We start from the raw sequence: 15,979 nt of genomic DNA on the forward strand, positions 1-15,979 counted from the left end.
AGTATCATATCATCTGCAAATAGTGACAGTTTAACTTCTTCTTTACCAATCTGGATTCCTTGTATTTCTTTGTTTTGTCTGATTGCCGTGGCTAGGACCTGCAGTACTATGTTAAATAGCAGTGGGGAGAGTGGGCATCCCTGTCTGGTTCCCAATCTCAGAGAAAATGCTTTCAGCTTCTCGCTGTTCAGTATAATGCTGGCTGTGGGTTTATCATATATGGCCTTTATTATGTTGAGGTACTTGCCCTCTATTCCCATTTTGCTGAGAGTTTTTATCATGAATGGATGTTGAATTTTGTCAAATGCTTTTTCAGCATCTATGGAGATGATCATGTGGTTTTTGTCTTTCTTTTTGTTGATGTGGTGGATGATGGTGATGGATTTTTCGAATGTTGTACCATCCTTGCATCCCTGGGATGAACCCCACTTGGTCATGGTATATGATCCTTTTGATATACTGTTGAATTCTGTTTGCTAATATTTTATTGAGTATTTTTGCATCTACATTCATCAGGGATATTGGTCTGTAATTTTCTTTTCTGGTGGGGTCTTTGCCTGGTTTTGGTATTAGGGTGATGTTGGCCTCATAGAATGAGTTCGGGAGTATTCCCTCTTCTTCTATTTTGTGGAACACTTTAAGGAGAATGGGTATTATGTCTTCTCTGGTGTCTGATAAAATTCCGAGGTAAATCCGTCTGTCCCCGGGGTTTTGTTCTTGGGTAGTTTTTTGATTACTGTTTCAATTTCTTTGCTCGTAATTAGTTTGTTTAACTTTTGTGTTTCTTCCTTGGTCAGTCTTGGGAGGTTGTATTTTTCTAGGAAGTTGTCCATTTCTTCTAGGTTTTCCAGCTTGTTGGCATATAGGTTTTCATAGTAGTCTTTCATAATTCTTTGTATTTCTGTGGAGTCTGTCATGATTTTTCCATTCTCATTTCTGATTATGTTGATTTGTGTTGACTCTCTTTTTCTCTTAATATGTTTGGCTAGAGGCTTATCTTTTTTGTTTACTTTCTGAAAGAACCAGCTCTTGGTTTCGTTGATTTTTGCTATTGTTTTATTCTTCTTAATTTTGTTTATTTCTTCTCTGATCTTTATTATGTCCCTCCTTCTGCTGACTTTAGGCCTCCTTTGTTCGTCTTTTTCCAGTTTTAATAATTGTGATGTTAGACTATTCATTTGGGATTGTTCTTCCTTCTTCAAGTGTGCCTGGATTGCTATATACTTTCCTTTTAAGACTGCTTTTGCTGCATCCCACAGAAGTTGGGGCTTAGTGTTGTTGTTGTCATTTGTTTCTATATATTCCTTGATCTCTATTTTGATTTGTTCATTGATCCATTGATTATTTAGTAGCATGTTGTTAAGCCTCCATGTGTTTGTGAGCCTTTTTGTTTTCTTTGTAGAATTTATTTCTACTTTCATACCTTTGTGGTCTGAAAAATTGGTTGGTACTATTTCAATATTTTGGTATTTACTGAGGCTCTTTTTGTGAGCTAGTATGTGGTCTATTCTGGAGAATGTTCCATGTGCACTTGAGAAGAATGTATATCCTGTTGCTTTTGGATGTAGTGTTCTATAGATGTCTATTAGGTCCATCTGTTCTAGTGTGTTGTTCAGTGCCTGTGTGTCTTTACTTATTTTCTGCCCGGTGGATCTATCCTTTGGGGTGAGTGGTGTGTTGAAGTCTCCTACAATGAATGCATTGCAGTCTATTTCCCTCTTTAGTTCTGTTAGTATTTGCTTCACATATGCTGGTGCTCCTGTATTGGGTGCATATATATTTAGAATGGTTATATCCTCTTGTTGGACTGAGCCCTTTATCATTATGTAGTGGCCTTCTTTATCTCTTGTTACTTTCTTTGTTTTGAAGTCTATTTTGTCTGATATTAGTACTGCAACCCCTGCTTTCTTCTCACTGTTGTTTGCCTGAAATATGTTTTTCCATCCCTTGACTTTTAGTCTATGCTTATCTTTGGGTTTAAGTTGAGTTTCTTGTAAGCAGCATATAGATGGGTCTTGCTTTTTTATCCATTCTTTTACTCTATGTCTTTTGATTGGTGCATTAAGTCCATTTACATTTAGGGTGACTATTGAGAGATATGTACTTATTGCCATTGCAGGCTTTAGATTCGTGGTTACCAAAGGTTCAAGGTTAGCTTCTTTAGTATCTTACTGCCTAACTTAGCTCGCTTATTGAGCTGTTATATACACTGTCTGGAGATTCTTTTCTTCTCTCCCTTCTTATTCCTCCTCCTCCATTCTTCATATGTTGTGTGTTTTGTTCTATGCTCTTTTTAGGGGTGCTCCCATCTAGAGCAGTCCCTGTAGGACACCCTGTAGAGGTGGTTTGTGGGAAGCAAATTCCCTCAGCTTTTGCTTGTCTGGGAATTGTTTAATCCCGCCATCATATTTAAATGATAGTCGTGCTGGATACAGTATCCTTGGTTCAAGGCCCTTCTGTTTCATTGCATTAAGTATTTCATGCCATTCTCTTCTGGCCTGTAGGGTTTCTGTCGAGGAGTCTGATGTTAGCCTGATGGGTTTTCCTTTATAGGTGACCTTTTTCTCTCTAGCTGCCTTTAAAACTCTTTCCTTGTTCTTGATCCTTGCCATTTTAATTACTATGTGTCTTGGAGTTGTCCTCCTTGGATCCTTTCTGTTGGGAGTTCTGTGTAGTTCCATGGTCTGTTTGATTATTTCCTCCCCCAGTTTGGGGAAGTTTTCAGCAATTATTTCTTCAAAGACACTTTCTATCCCTTTTCCTCTTTCTTCTTCTTCTGGTATCCCTATAATACGAATGTTATTCCTTTTGGCTTGGTCACATATTTCTCTTAGTGTAGTTTCATTCCTGGAGATCCTTTTATCTCTCTCTTTGTCAGCTTCTATACGTTCCTGTTCTCTGGCTTCTATTCCTTCAATGGCCTCTTGCATCTTATCCATTCTGCTTATAAATCCTTCCAGGGATTGTTTCACTTCTGTGATCTCTTTCCTGACATCTGTGATCTCCTTCTGGACTTCATCCCACTGCTCTTGCATTTTTCTCTGAATCTCATCCCACTGCTCTTGCATTTTTCTCTGCATCTCATCCCATTGCTCTTGCATTTTTCTCTGCATCTCTGTCAGCATGCTCATGATTTTTATTTTGTATTCTTTCTCAGGAGGACTATTTAGGTCTGTCTCCCTCTCAGGTGTTGTCTCTGTGATCTTTGTCTGCCTGTAGTTTTGCCTTTTCATGGTGATAGAGATAGTTTGCAGAGCTGGTACAAGTGACCGCTGGAAGAGCTTCCCTTCTTGTTGGTTTGTGGCCTTCTCCTGGGAGAATAGCGACCTCTAGTGGCTTGTGCTGGGCAGCTGTGCGCAGACAGGGCTTCTGCTTCCTGCCCAGTTGCTATGGGGTTTATCTCCACTGTTGCTGTGGGCTTGGCCTGGCTGGGGCTGTTCCTCCAAAATGGTGTAGCCCTGTTGGAGCGGGAGCGGCCAGGAGTCTATTTATCTCCGTAAGGGGCCTCTGTGCTCCCTGCTGCCCAGGAGGCTAGAGTGCCCAGAGATCCCCCGATTCCCTGCCTCTGGTCTAAGTGACCTGTCCTGCCCCTTTAAGACTTCCAAAAAGCACTCTCCAAACCAAAACAACAACAGCAACAATGAGAGAGGGAACAGAAAAAAAAAAAAGGAAAAAACACGCGATTTTTTCTTTTTTTTTTGTCCTCAGGTGCCGGTCCCAGGCACCCGCTCACTGGTCCTGCTGCCCTGTCTCCTTAGCACCAGGGTCCCTGTCCTTTCAAGGCTTCCAAAAAGCACCCACCCACCAGTCCCGCAGGGAAAGAATGGTCGATATTCTTTGTCCTCAGTCGCCGGTCCCAGTCACCCGCTCACCAGTCCCGCCGCCCTGCCTCCCTAGCACCGGGGTCCCTGTCCCTTTAAGGCTTACAAAAAGCCCTTGCCAAAAAGAGAGAAAAAAAGGGGAAAAATGCGCGATTTCCTCTGTCCTCAGGTGCTGGTCTCAGGCACCCGCCCACTGGTCCCACAGGGAAAAACACGGGATATTCTTTGTCTTCAGGTGCCGGTCCCAGGCACCCGCTCACCAGTCCCGCTGCCCTGCCTCCCTAGCACCGGGGTCCCTGTCCCTTTAAGGCTTCCAAAAAGCACTCGCAAAGAAGAGAAAAAAAAAAGGGGAAAAACGCGTGATTTCCTCTGTCCTCAAGTGCCGGTCTCAGGCACCCGCCCACGGTCCCGCAGGGAAAAATGTGGGATATTCTTTGTCCTTAGGCGCCGGTCCCAGGCACCCGCTCACCAGTCCCGCCACCCTGCCTCCCTAGCACCGGGGTCCCTGTCCCGTTAAGGCTTCCAAAAAGCGTTCACCAAAAAGAGAAAAAAAAGGGGAAAAACGCGCGATTTCCTCCGTCCTCAGGTGCTGGTCTCATGCACCCGCCCGCCGGTCCCGCAGGGAGAAACGCGGGATATTCTTTGTCCTCAGGTTCCGGTCCCAGGCACCTGCTCACCGGTCCCGCCACCCTACCTCCCTAGCAACGGGGGCCCGTCCCTTTAAGGCTTCCAAAAAGCACTCGCCAAAAAAAAAACCACTCCGGTTTCTTTCCACCCGCCGGGAGCCGGGGGGAGGGGCGCTCATGTCCCGCCGGGCTGGGTCTTGTATCTTACCCCCTTTGCAAGGCGCTGGGTTCTTGCATGTGTGGATGTGGTCTGGATGTTGTCCTGTGTCCTGTTGTCTCTATTTTAGGAAGATTTTTCTTTGTTATATTTTTATAGCTCTATGTGTTTTTGGGAGGAGATTTCCACTGCTTTACTCACGCCGCCATCCTGGCTCCGCCTCTCTTTACGGTTTTTTATGTACAATATCATGTCATCTGCAAATAGTGACAGTTTAACTTCTTCTCTACCAATCTGGATTCCTTGTATTTCTTTGTTTTGTCTAATTGCAGTGGCTAGGATCCCCAGTACTACGTTGAATAACAGTGCAAAGAGTGTGCATCCCTGTCTTGTTACCAATCTTAAAGGAAAAGCTTTCAGCTTCACGCTGTTCAGAATAATGTTGTCTGTAGGTTTACCATATATGGCCTTTATTATGTTTAAGTACTTGCCCTCTATACCCATTTTGTTGAGAGTTTTTATCATGAATGGATGTTGAATTTTGTCGAATGCTTTTTCAGCATCTATGGAGATGATCATGTGATTTTTGTCCTTCTTTTTGTTTATGTGGTGGATGATGTTGATAGATTTTCGAATGTTGTACCATCCGTGCATCCATGAGATGGATCCCACTTGGTCATGGTGTGTGATCCTCTTGATGTATTTTTGAACTCGGTTTGCTAATATTTTGTTCGGTATTTTTCCATCTATGTTCATCAGGTATATTGGTCTGTAATTTTCCTTTTTGGTGGAGCCTTTGCCTGGTTTTGGTATTAGGGTGATGTTGGCTTCATAGAATGAGTATGGAAGTATTCCCTCCTCTTCTATTTTTTCGAAAACTTTAAGGAGAATGGGTATTATGTCTTCTCTCTGTGTCTGATAAAAACCTGTGGTAAATCCATCTGGACCAGAGGTTTTGCTCTTGGGTAGTTTCTTGATTACTGCTTCAATTTTGTTGCTGTTAGTTGGTCTGTTTAGATTTTCTGTTGCTTTCTTGGTCAGTCTTGAAAGGTTGTATTTTTCTAGGAAGTTTTCTATTTCTTCTAGCTTTTCCAGATTGTTAGCATATAGGTTTTCATAGTAGTTTTTAATAATTCTTTGTATTTCTGTGGAGTCTGTCATGATTTTTCCATTCTCATTTCTGATACTGTTGATTTGTGTTGACTGTCTTTTCCTCTTAAAAAGTCTGGCTAGACGCTTATCTATTTTGTTTATTTTCTCGAAGAACCAACTCTTGGTTTCATTGATTTTTGCTATTGTTTTATTCTTCTCAATTTTATTTATTTCTTCTCTGATCTTTATTATGTCCTTCCTTCTGCTGACTTTAGGCCTCATTTGTTCTTCTTTTTCCAATTTTGATAATTGTGACATTAGACCATTCATTTGGGATTGTTCTTCTTTTTTTAAATATGCTTGGATTGCTATATACTTTCCTCTTAAGACTGCTTTTGCTGTGTCCCACAGAATTTGGGGCTTAGTGTTGTTGCTGTCATTTGTTTCCATATATTTCTTGATCTCTATTTTAATTTGGTCATTGATCCATTGATTATTCTGGAGCATGTTGTTAAGCCTCCATGTGTTTGTGAGCCGTTTTGCTTTCTTTGTACAATTTATGTCTAGTTTTATAACTTTGTGGTCTGAGAAGTTAGTTGGTAGAATTTCAATCTTCTTGAATTAACTGAGGCTCTTTTTGTGGCTTAGTATGTGGTCTATTCTGGAGAATGTTCCATGTGCACTTGAGAAGAATATGTATCCTGTTGCTTTTGGATGTAGAATTCTGTAGATGTCTATTAGGTCCATCTGTTCTAGTGTGTTGTTCAGTGCCTCTGTGTCCTTACTTATTTTCTGTCTGGTGGATCTGTCCTTTGGAGTGAGTGATGTGTTGAAGTCTTCTAAAATGAATGCATTGCATTCTATTTCCTCCTTGAATTCTATTAGTATTTGATTCACATATGTTGGTGCTCTTTTATTGGGTGCATATATATTTATAATGGTTATATCCTCTTGTTGGACTGACCCCTTTATCATTATGTAATGTCCTTATTTATATCTTGTTACTTTCTTTGTTTTGAAGTGTATTTTGTCTCATACTAGTACTGCAACACCTGCTTTTTTCTCCCTGTTGTTTACATGAAATATTTTTTCCAACCCTTGACTTTTAGTCTTTGCATGTCTTTGGTTTTGCGGTGAGTCTCTTGTATGCAGAATATAGATGGGTCTAGCTTTTTTGTCCATTCTCTTACTCTTTATCTTTTGATTGGTGCATTCAGTCCATTTACATTTAGGGTGATTATTGAAAGATATGTACTTATTGCCATTGCAAGCTTTAGATTTGTGGTTACCAAAGTTTCAAGTTAGCTTGTTTTCTATCTTACTGTCTAACTTAACTTGCTTACTGAGCTATTATAAACACAGTCTGATGATTCTTTATTCCTTTCCCTTCTTATTCCTCCTCCTCCATTCTTTATATGTTAGGTGTTTTATTTTGTGGTCTTTTGTGTTTCTTTTGACTGCTTTTGTGAGTAGTTGATTTTATTTTTTGCCTCTAGTTACTATTTGGTTGGTCTGCTTTCTTTGCTGTGATTTTTTTTTCTCTGGTGACATCTATTTAGCCTTAGGAGTGCTTCCATCTAGAGCAGTCCCTCTAGAATACCCTGTAGAGGTGGTTTGTGGGAGGCAAATTCCATCAACTTTTGCTTGTCTGGGAATTGTTTAATCCCTCTATCAAATTTAAATGATAATCGTGCTGGATACAGTGTTCTTGGTTCAAGGCCCTTTTGTTTCATTGCATTAAATATATCATGCCATTCTCTTCTGGCCTTTAAGGTTTCTGTTGAGAAGTCTGATGATAGCCTGATGGGTTTTCCTTTGTAGGTGACCTTTTTTCTCTCTCTGGCTGCCTTTAATACTCTGTCTTCGTCTTTGATATTTGCCATTTTAATTATTATGTGTCTTGGTGTAGTCTTCCTCGGTTCCCTTCTGTTGCATGTTCTGTGTGCTTCCGTGGCCTGAGTGACTGTTTCCTCCCCCCAGTGTTGTGAAATTTTCAGCAATTATTTCTTCAAAGACACTTTCTATACCTTTTTCTCTCTTCTTCTTCTTCTGGTACCCCTATAATGTGGATATTGTTCCTTTTGCATTGGTCACACAGTTCTCTTAATATTCTTTCATTCCTGGAGATCCTTTTATCTCACTCTGTGTCAGTTTCTCTGCTTTCCTGTTCTCTGATTTCTATTCCACTAACAGCCTCTTGCACCTCGTCCATTCTGCTCTTAATTACATTGAGAAATTTTTTATTTCTGTATTCTCCCTCCCAACTTTATCTGTTAGCCATTGCATTTTTCTCTGGGGCTCCATCAGCATGGTTATGACTTTTATTTTGAATTCTTTTTAGGAAGATTGGTTAAATCTATCTCCCCCAGTTCTTTCTCAGGGAATGTCTGGGTTATTCTTGTCTGTATCAAAATCTTCTGTCTTTTCATCATTATAGAGTTTGACATAGGCAGTTGGTGTGCGTATCAGCTGGGAGAACAAAGCTCCTTCCTGCTTGCCTGTATCCTTCCCTTCCTGTGAGAATAGTATCCCCTAGCAGCTTGTGCTGGGAAGCTGCACACCAATGGGGTGTCTGAGTCTGGCTTGGGCTGCTGCGGAGGAGGTTCTGTGTGGCTGCTGTGGGTGTGGCCGGTCTCAGGCTGATGCTCCACTATGGCAGGGCCAAATCAGAGGGAGAATGTGTGGGAGGCTGTTTATCACTGTTAGGGGCCTCAGAGCTGTGCTGCCACCCAGGGAGTTAGGTCACCTGGAGATCCCTGTGATCCCCAGCTGTTGGGCTGAGTTTGCCGGTACGCTTCCGTCCAGCTGTGAGGCTCCCATCCCTTTAAGACTCTCAAAAAGCACTTGCTTTTCTTTTGTCCCAGGGGCACCGGCTAGGAGGACTCGCCCCAGGTTTTACTGTTCTGTTTCCTTAGTATCCAGCACACCATGCACTGTGTGTCTGTGCTCCTGGTGCAGATGACTAGGGCTGGGTATTTAGCAGTCCTGGGCTCCCACTCCCTCCCGCCTCTGACTCCTCTCCTCCTGCTGGGGAGCTGGGGTGGGGGGGTGCACTCAGGTCCTGCTGGGCCACGGCTTGTACCTTACCCTGTTCATAAGGCACTGGATTCTTGCAGGTGTAGATGTAGCCTGGCTGTTGTCCTGTATATTCTGGTCTCTCTTTTAGGAATCGTTGTATTTATTATTATATTTTCAAAAATGTATATGATTTTAGGAGGAGATTTCTGCTGTCCTACTCATGCCGCCATCTTGGCTCCTCCTCTTTGGTGTAAAATTTTAAGAGCTTTCCATTCTGTATACTGTGAGGCAAATAAATTTTCTCATCCTCTGTCTGAAGACAACCAGATGGAAGGAGAGAACTGCCATTGGAGAGGCCATCTTGTAGCTCTTTTTTACTGTATCAAAATCTTCTGCCTTTTCATCATTATAGAGTTTGTATAGAGCTGGGGATAATATCAGCTGGCACATCTGTCCATAAAAGAAGGGCTTGGATAGATGCCTTATAAGTCTCTCAAGCTGCCTCTTTGGCTTTTGTATCAGCTCGCTTGTTTCCTTTTTTTATTTCATCCATTCCCTTCTAGTGGCCTCTGCAGTGAATAACTGCTACCTCTTTAGGCTTATGTACTGCTTGTATTAGCTGGTTAATTTCACTATAGTGTTTGATAGAGGAACCTTCCGAGTTAAAAAATTCTCTTTCTTTCCATACAGCTGCATGGGCTTGCAGCACTAGGTATGCATACTTAGAGTCAGTGTATATATATATTGACTCTCTTTTCTTTCCCTATTTCAAGGGCTCTAGTGAGGGCTATTAATTCTGCCAGCTGTGCACTCATGCCTGATGGAAGTGGCTGGCACTCGATAGTATCCCACTGAGTGACAACTGCATAGCCAGGTTTCTGCTGTCCCTGCTCAATAAAGGAGCTGCCATCTGTGAAGAGGATAAGCTCTGTGTTCTCTAAGGAGCTGTCTTTTAGGTCTTCTATGGCAGAATAATTTAGGGTAAGGACCTGTTGGGAGTCATGCTCAAGTCTTTTGCTCATGGATTTAGGTAGAAAGGTAGCTGGATATGGGGTGGAGCATGTCTGCAGCTGGGTTACAGGGCCCTCAAGGAGGAGTGACTGATATTTTAGTAGCCTGCTCTCTGATAACTACAGGTCCCCCTAGATGTTCAATAAGCTGGTGATATTATGTGGTGCATGCACTACCAAGTCTCTTCCCAGGGTCAGTTTTGTGGCTTCAGGTACTTGCAGTGCTACTGCTGCCACAGATCTCAGACAGTGTGGCTAGCCCTTAGCTACTGGATCTAGTTCCTTGCTTAGATAGGCTACGGGCTGCTGCATTTCTCCTTGAGGTTGAGTTAGTACTCCCAGTGCTACTCCTGACCTTTCAGTAACAAACAGGTTAAACCGGTTTCCAGTGGGCAGGCTTAAGGCAGGGCCTGGAGCAGGGCTTTCTTCAAAGCCTCATAAGCTTTAATAGCATGTTTTCTACTGGAGTTTTATGGTGCCTTCCCTTTTGGCTTCTTTAAGGAGTTGGTAGAGGGTCTCACTAACTCTCCATATCTGGGGACCCAAATTATGCAATACCCAGTGATGCCCAAGAATCCCCTCAGGTGCCTGATATAGAGGGCAATGGGTGGCAGAGAATGGGCACAATTCTCTCTTCCCCTGGGGCTCTAGTTCCCTGATAGAGGTTAAGGTCCAGATATTTTACTTGCTGCTGACAGATCTGTGCTCTTATGAGAGACCTTACAGCCACAATCAGCTGGAAAGTTCAGTAATCTCTGTGTACTTTCCTGACACTCTGTCTGTATGGTGGTGCAGACAAATATATCATCCACATATTGGATGATTTCTGCCTCCCTTGAATCAGAGGAGGCCAGTTCCTTGGCTAAGACCTCCCCAAATAGATGTGTGCTATTTCTGAATCCCTGGGGCAAAACTGTCCAGGTTAATTGAGCTGAGGGATTTACAGGATCCTCAAAAGCAAAGAGAAACTGGGATTCAGGTGCAAGCAAGATGCAAAAGAAAGCATCCTTCAGGTCTAGCACAGTAAACCGTGCTGCTCCCTCAGGAATCCTGCGTAACAAGGTATAGGGATTAGGTACTGCAGGATGTAGGGGCACAACTGCTTCATTAATGGCTCATAGATCTTGTACAAGGTGCCAGCTTCCATCTGGCTCTTGTACTCCTAATATGGGAATGTTGCAAGGGCTGTTAACTGGCTATCAAGAGGCCTTGAGTTTTTAGGTTATTAATAACTGGTTTCAAGCCCTCATGAACTTCTGGTTCTAAGGGATACTGTCTTTTATGAGGAAAGTGATTAGAGTCTTTGAGCTGAGTACTGGTTGGTATGATTTTGCTCTTCCAATGATTCCATTAATTACCCAGACCTCAAGTTTAATATCTACTTCCACTAAGGGAAGAATTGCTCATCTCTTGCCATGTTCATATGTACAGAGACTTGTACTTTAGGAAGTATATTTTGGCCTAGAAGTGGAGTCAGACTTTCTGGGACCACTAGGAAGGCATAGGAGTACAGCACTGAGTCCCACTCACAAGTTAAAGGCTGAGTAAAATATTTGGTCATGGGCTTCCCAAATACATCTCTAATAGTAGTTGACTGGGAAGAAGGAGGGCCAGGATTATGGAGAACCAAATAGGTGGCTCCTTTATGGAGCAGGAAATTGATGGTGTGGCCAGGGTTCCTGTGGAGTTATGATGGTGACAGGAGCCAGCATGGGTAGCCCCAGGCCCCTTCAGTCCTGACCACATTGTTGCAAGTCTGACCCTAGTTGCCTGCACCTCTGAGGGCAGTCTCGCTTCCAGTGGTCACCTTGACAGAGTTGGCAGGGCATTGGTGGTTTGGAGCACCAACCATAGGGTACTCTTGCTTAAAATGCTCCTCTCTGCCACAGAGGAAACAAGCCGCCTGGGGCCCAGGTCTCCCCTTCTCCAACCTTGGAGGCCCAAAGTTGACTCTCTGCAAGGCTATCACTAGTGCCTCTGCCTTTTGGTTATCTCTCCTGTTCCGGTCCCTCTTTTCTTCCTCGTCTCTATTATAGAAAATTGATGTGGTGACCTTCAAGAGGCTTTCCAGATTTTGTTCTGGGCCAAATGCCAATTTTTGGAACTTCCTTCTGATACCTGGGGCTGACTGGGTAATAAATTTATCGTTAAGAATGACTTGGCCCTCTGGGAACCCTGGCAACATGTAAGTATGCTTCGCCAATGCCTCCCAGAGCTTTTCCAGTGTTTCCTGTACCAATTATCAGCATCATCTGTATCTTGGCCCCACTCTGGGTCAGTGAATGGCACTGCCTGACAGCCAGTGGGGACTTGGGTTAGTTCCTCTGGGGATGTGCCATTTGCATTTATAGTGTACCATTCATCTCCAAACTCTAAGGCTCCTCTGATTACTTTCTCTTTCTCCCCTCCAGTAAGGGTTTGGTTCAGTATAAGAATACATCCTTCCAGGTCAGTTCAAAAGTTAAAGCAAGCCCTTGGAAGGCTTCTATGTACTTGTCTGGGTCATCCAATAATTTACCTATGTCCTGTTTAATTTGTCTCAGATCTTGGAGGGAGAAAGGGACATGGACCTGAGCTGGTCCCCACTCTCCATTGGCTACTTCCTGTAAGGGCAAAAAGGATGGGTATAACTGTTTTTTCTTCACCCCCTGGGAAGCCTGGTGTGGTGATTGGGCCAATGATGCTTGGGGTGGTAGTTCTCCTGTGGTCTGACTTTTAGGGTTCTCAGCAAGTGGATGTAGATCTGGATAAGGTGGGCATAACAGAGCCAATTGGAAGGAATTAGGGTTTAGAGTAGGGTCTGGAATTAATCCACCTTTTTGGCATAGTCTTTTATTTTCTCTAAGGGCAAAGAAGGCCTATACATATGGGACTTCTGACCATTTTCCTTTCTTGTGGCAAAATAAATCTAGCTGCATGATTTTATTACACCGTATACTTCCCTCAGGGGGCCAGGCCTCTCCATCAGAGGGTTTGTATTGAGGCCAGGCTTGTCTGCAGAAGAAGATAAGGCACTTCTTCTTCAGGGTCTGGGGATCAAATTGCTCCCAGTTCTTCATAATGCATGCCAGAGGCGTGTCTGGCTTTAGACTTGAAGAGGATGCTCCCATCTGGAAGAGAGAGAGAGAGAAAGATGGGTGTCTAGCACCTGATCATCCTCTCTCTCCATGAGGGTGTCCCCTTGCCTTGGAGCCTGGGTGACAGTGGTCAGTCACCCCCTCTGCTGGTCTACTGGAATTAACCAGTCCTTACCAGCATGGACTGTACCTTGCCTTGATTTCCCTCTTGCCTTCCCACTCAGCAAGAGTCACCTCAGAGCTCTGGATTCAGTGGGACCTTACCAGCTGCTCCTACTTTATGCCTTTTGGGAGTTTTAATCTAGATCCTACTTTTCTCTGCACAAGCTTTAGCATTCCTTGAGGGCTCCCTGTCTGTCTGATAAGTGCAGGGACTGTGTGACCTCTCACTGCCTGAGCTTTGGTCAGAGTCACAAGCCCGTTTTGCTTCTCTGGGGCCACAGAAAAGGAAATGCCTAGCCCCAGGATGACTGCCTTTAAGGAAGGGATATCAATAGACTAGAGCCATGGCTCGAGTTTAAAGGGGCCATTTACATGTACAGTTATGGAGGGGGGTGTCTATACTCAAACACCAGTTTCTGCCACTGCCTGGGAATTATCTAGTCAGTCACCCAGTTCAGTCATATGGTAAAATTTTTGGTTCATAGGTTAAATCTGGTATTACAGGTGAGATACTATATGGTACAAGCATAAAATATAGAATATAGCAGAGGAATATAATCTGGACAAATCTGAGGACCTGGGTTATAGAAACAGTGAAATTGACCTGATCATACTTAGATTTAAATCCCTGCTCCTACACTTACTGTGTATGCAACATTATCAAGTTACTTAATCTCACCATATCTCTTTTCTTATGTGTAAAATGGGAATAACAAATAGAGCTTGCCTCCTAAGGTTACTGCAAAGCTTAAATGAGATAACTAAGGCATACCATATGGAAAATAGAATTTAATAATATTAATTCTCTTTTGCTTTCTCTCAACTCTACTACTATGATACAACTTTAAATTAGGCTCCTAACTCTTCATTTTCTTACCTGTAAATGAAGAATTATAAAACTGCATCTAACTACTCGACAATGTCAAATGAAATAACTTATATAAAAAAGTGCTTTGTAAAGGCACTGGGTAAATGCATGTGAAGGATTTCTATTGACACATGCAATTGGTTTGCCGCTTCCCATGATTTTTAGGGATCACATCAAATTTAGGACTCAAAGCCTGAAGTGAAGTTTAGAGTCATCTCAATTAATTCCAGGAGAGTTTACAGCATTTTCCTTTATCTGGCTTTGTACCTCCATCAAAAAGTGGGGAGAGCTAAGTTAAACATCAATTCAGCAGTTAGTATCTTTGGTGAAGGTTTTCATGTACATTATCCTTTGGTTTTCAAGGATCCATATTATCCAAGACCTCCATGACATCTACAAACATGGAGAGTTTCAACATCTTCACTCATTTTTCTTGTATCTGTTCTAGCACCTAGCAACATGCCTGGCAAATAGTAAGGGCGCAGCCAGTATTTGTTAACTGAATGATTTCATGAATCTGTAGGTGCGTGTATAGAAGACTGGATTTGAAGTGAAAAGACTGGGACTCCTATCATGGCTCTACTCCTTTTTGGATGTGTGACCTTAGACAAGTCACTTTAGGAAAAGAAGTACACAGATCTCATCTATAAACAGGAAGTGATTATCCTCAAGCTTTTTTGGAGAAATGAGAGAATGTATAGAAGTGCTTTGTAAATAATAAACCACCATTTTAAGGTATTATTATGATTAATCATTAGTGAATTTTGCTTTAATAGCATCTTAAATAATTAAACTGACTAGATAAATAGATTTGCTAATTATTATTGGTTAATATAGGTAAGTGCATGCATGCACTTTCCTTTAAGAGTGAAAACATAAGACATACTGGCACTTGTACTGTTCTAATTCATATTCTGTGGCATTGAGAACAAGGCCATCTACTTGATGACACACTCCACAAAAATGACCACAGTACATATTTGGTCCTGGGATGTCTCACAATACCATTTTAAGTTCATTACTGCATTTAAACTACTGATAATGAAACAATACTATTCCAGTGTTTTTCCTTTAGAGTATTCATTGGGAAAGTAGCCATTTAATTTGCTCCTTCCCACATCATGTTAGCAGATTCAGTTTTTAAACCCAGAGACCCTATGGGTCACATTCTGCACTACGTTAAAAAGATGCACAAGCTTTTAAAAGTTAATGGGATTACAATTCTAGGCTGCAATTCTTATCATCCAATCAAATTTAAACTCTATAATTACAGCTAGTAGTGTATTGACCTAGAGGGTCAAGCACAAAGCAGAGAAAATGGGGGAGAAAAAAGGGAGAAAAATATCATTAATACCAATACCAAAACAACAAACAAAAAATGGAAAACAGAGAGCCAGATTAAGGCGCAAGTCCCACCACAGGCCTGGGTATTCCTCTTATGTTAACCACATTTCTCTTGAATCTCTATATATTGTTGGTTCTGTTTGTATAGGGAACAAGGAATTTTAAGAATTGGCTTTTTGGAAGGCAAAATAAAATTACAGAATGTTAAAACTGGAAGAATATTTAGGCATCAAATAGTTAATGTACCTCACTTATAGATGGGGGAAGTCAAGCCCAGAATGGGGAAGGGACTTGTTAAATGTTGCTCAATAAATTTTTTTTAGAAGAATTAGGTTTCTGACTTTCAGGTTGTAGCTCTTTATAAAGGGAGCCTGTAAGCTACTGTTTCTCAAAGGGTACCATTTAAAAAAAAATCAGAATCGCTGGGTTATTTGTTAAAAATAAAGATTCTTGGGTTCCATCTCAAATCTGCTAAATCAGAATCTCAAAGGCAGGTCATGAGAACCTGCATTTTAACAACGTTCTACAATTGTTAAAATGCTCTACAATTGTTCTACAACTGTTTTACAATACGCTGATGTTGAAACCTAGACATTCTTAAGTCAAGCCTTTATACTGAGGCGGCATACTAAAAAAATTTAAAAGTCTTTCGAAGTGTTTAAAAGAAACAAAGTGGTAGTGGATCCAAATGTTGTCAGAATCCCCATGGTAACTATACAGTGTACGGTCCAACCAATAAAGATAAGGAAAGCTCTAGTGGTCAAGTATGCTTAGGAAGGGGCAGCCTGTGCAACAGTCTAGTTA

The sequence above is a fragment of the Manis javanica genome, chromosome X (genome assembly GCF_040802235.1).
Source record: "Manis javanica isolate MJ-LG chromosome X, MJ_LKY, whole genome shotgun sequence".
Classification (NCBI taxonomy): Eukaryota; Metazoa; Chordata; class Mammalia; order Pholidota; family Manidae; genus Manis; species Manis javanica.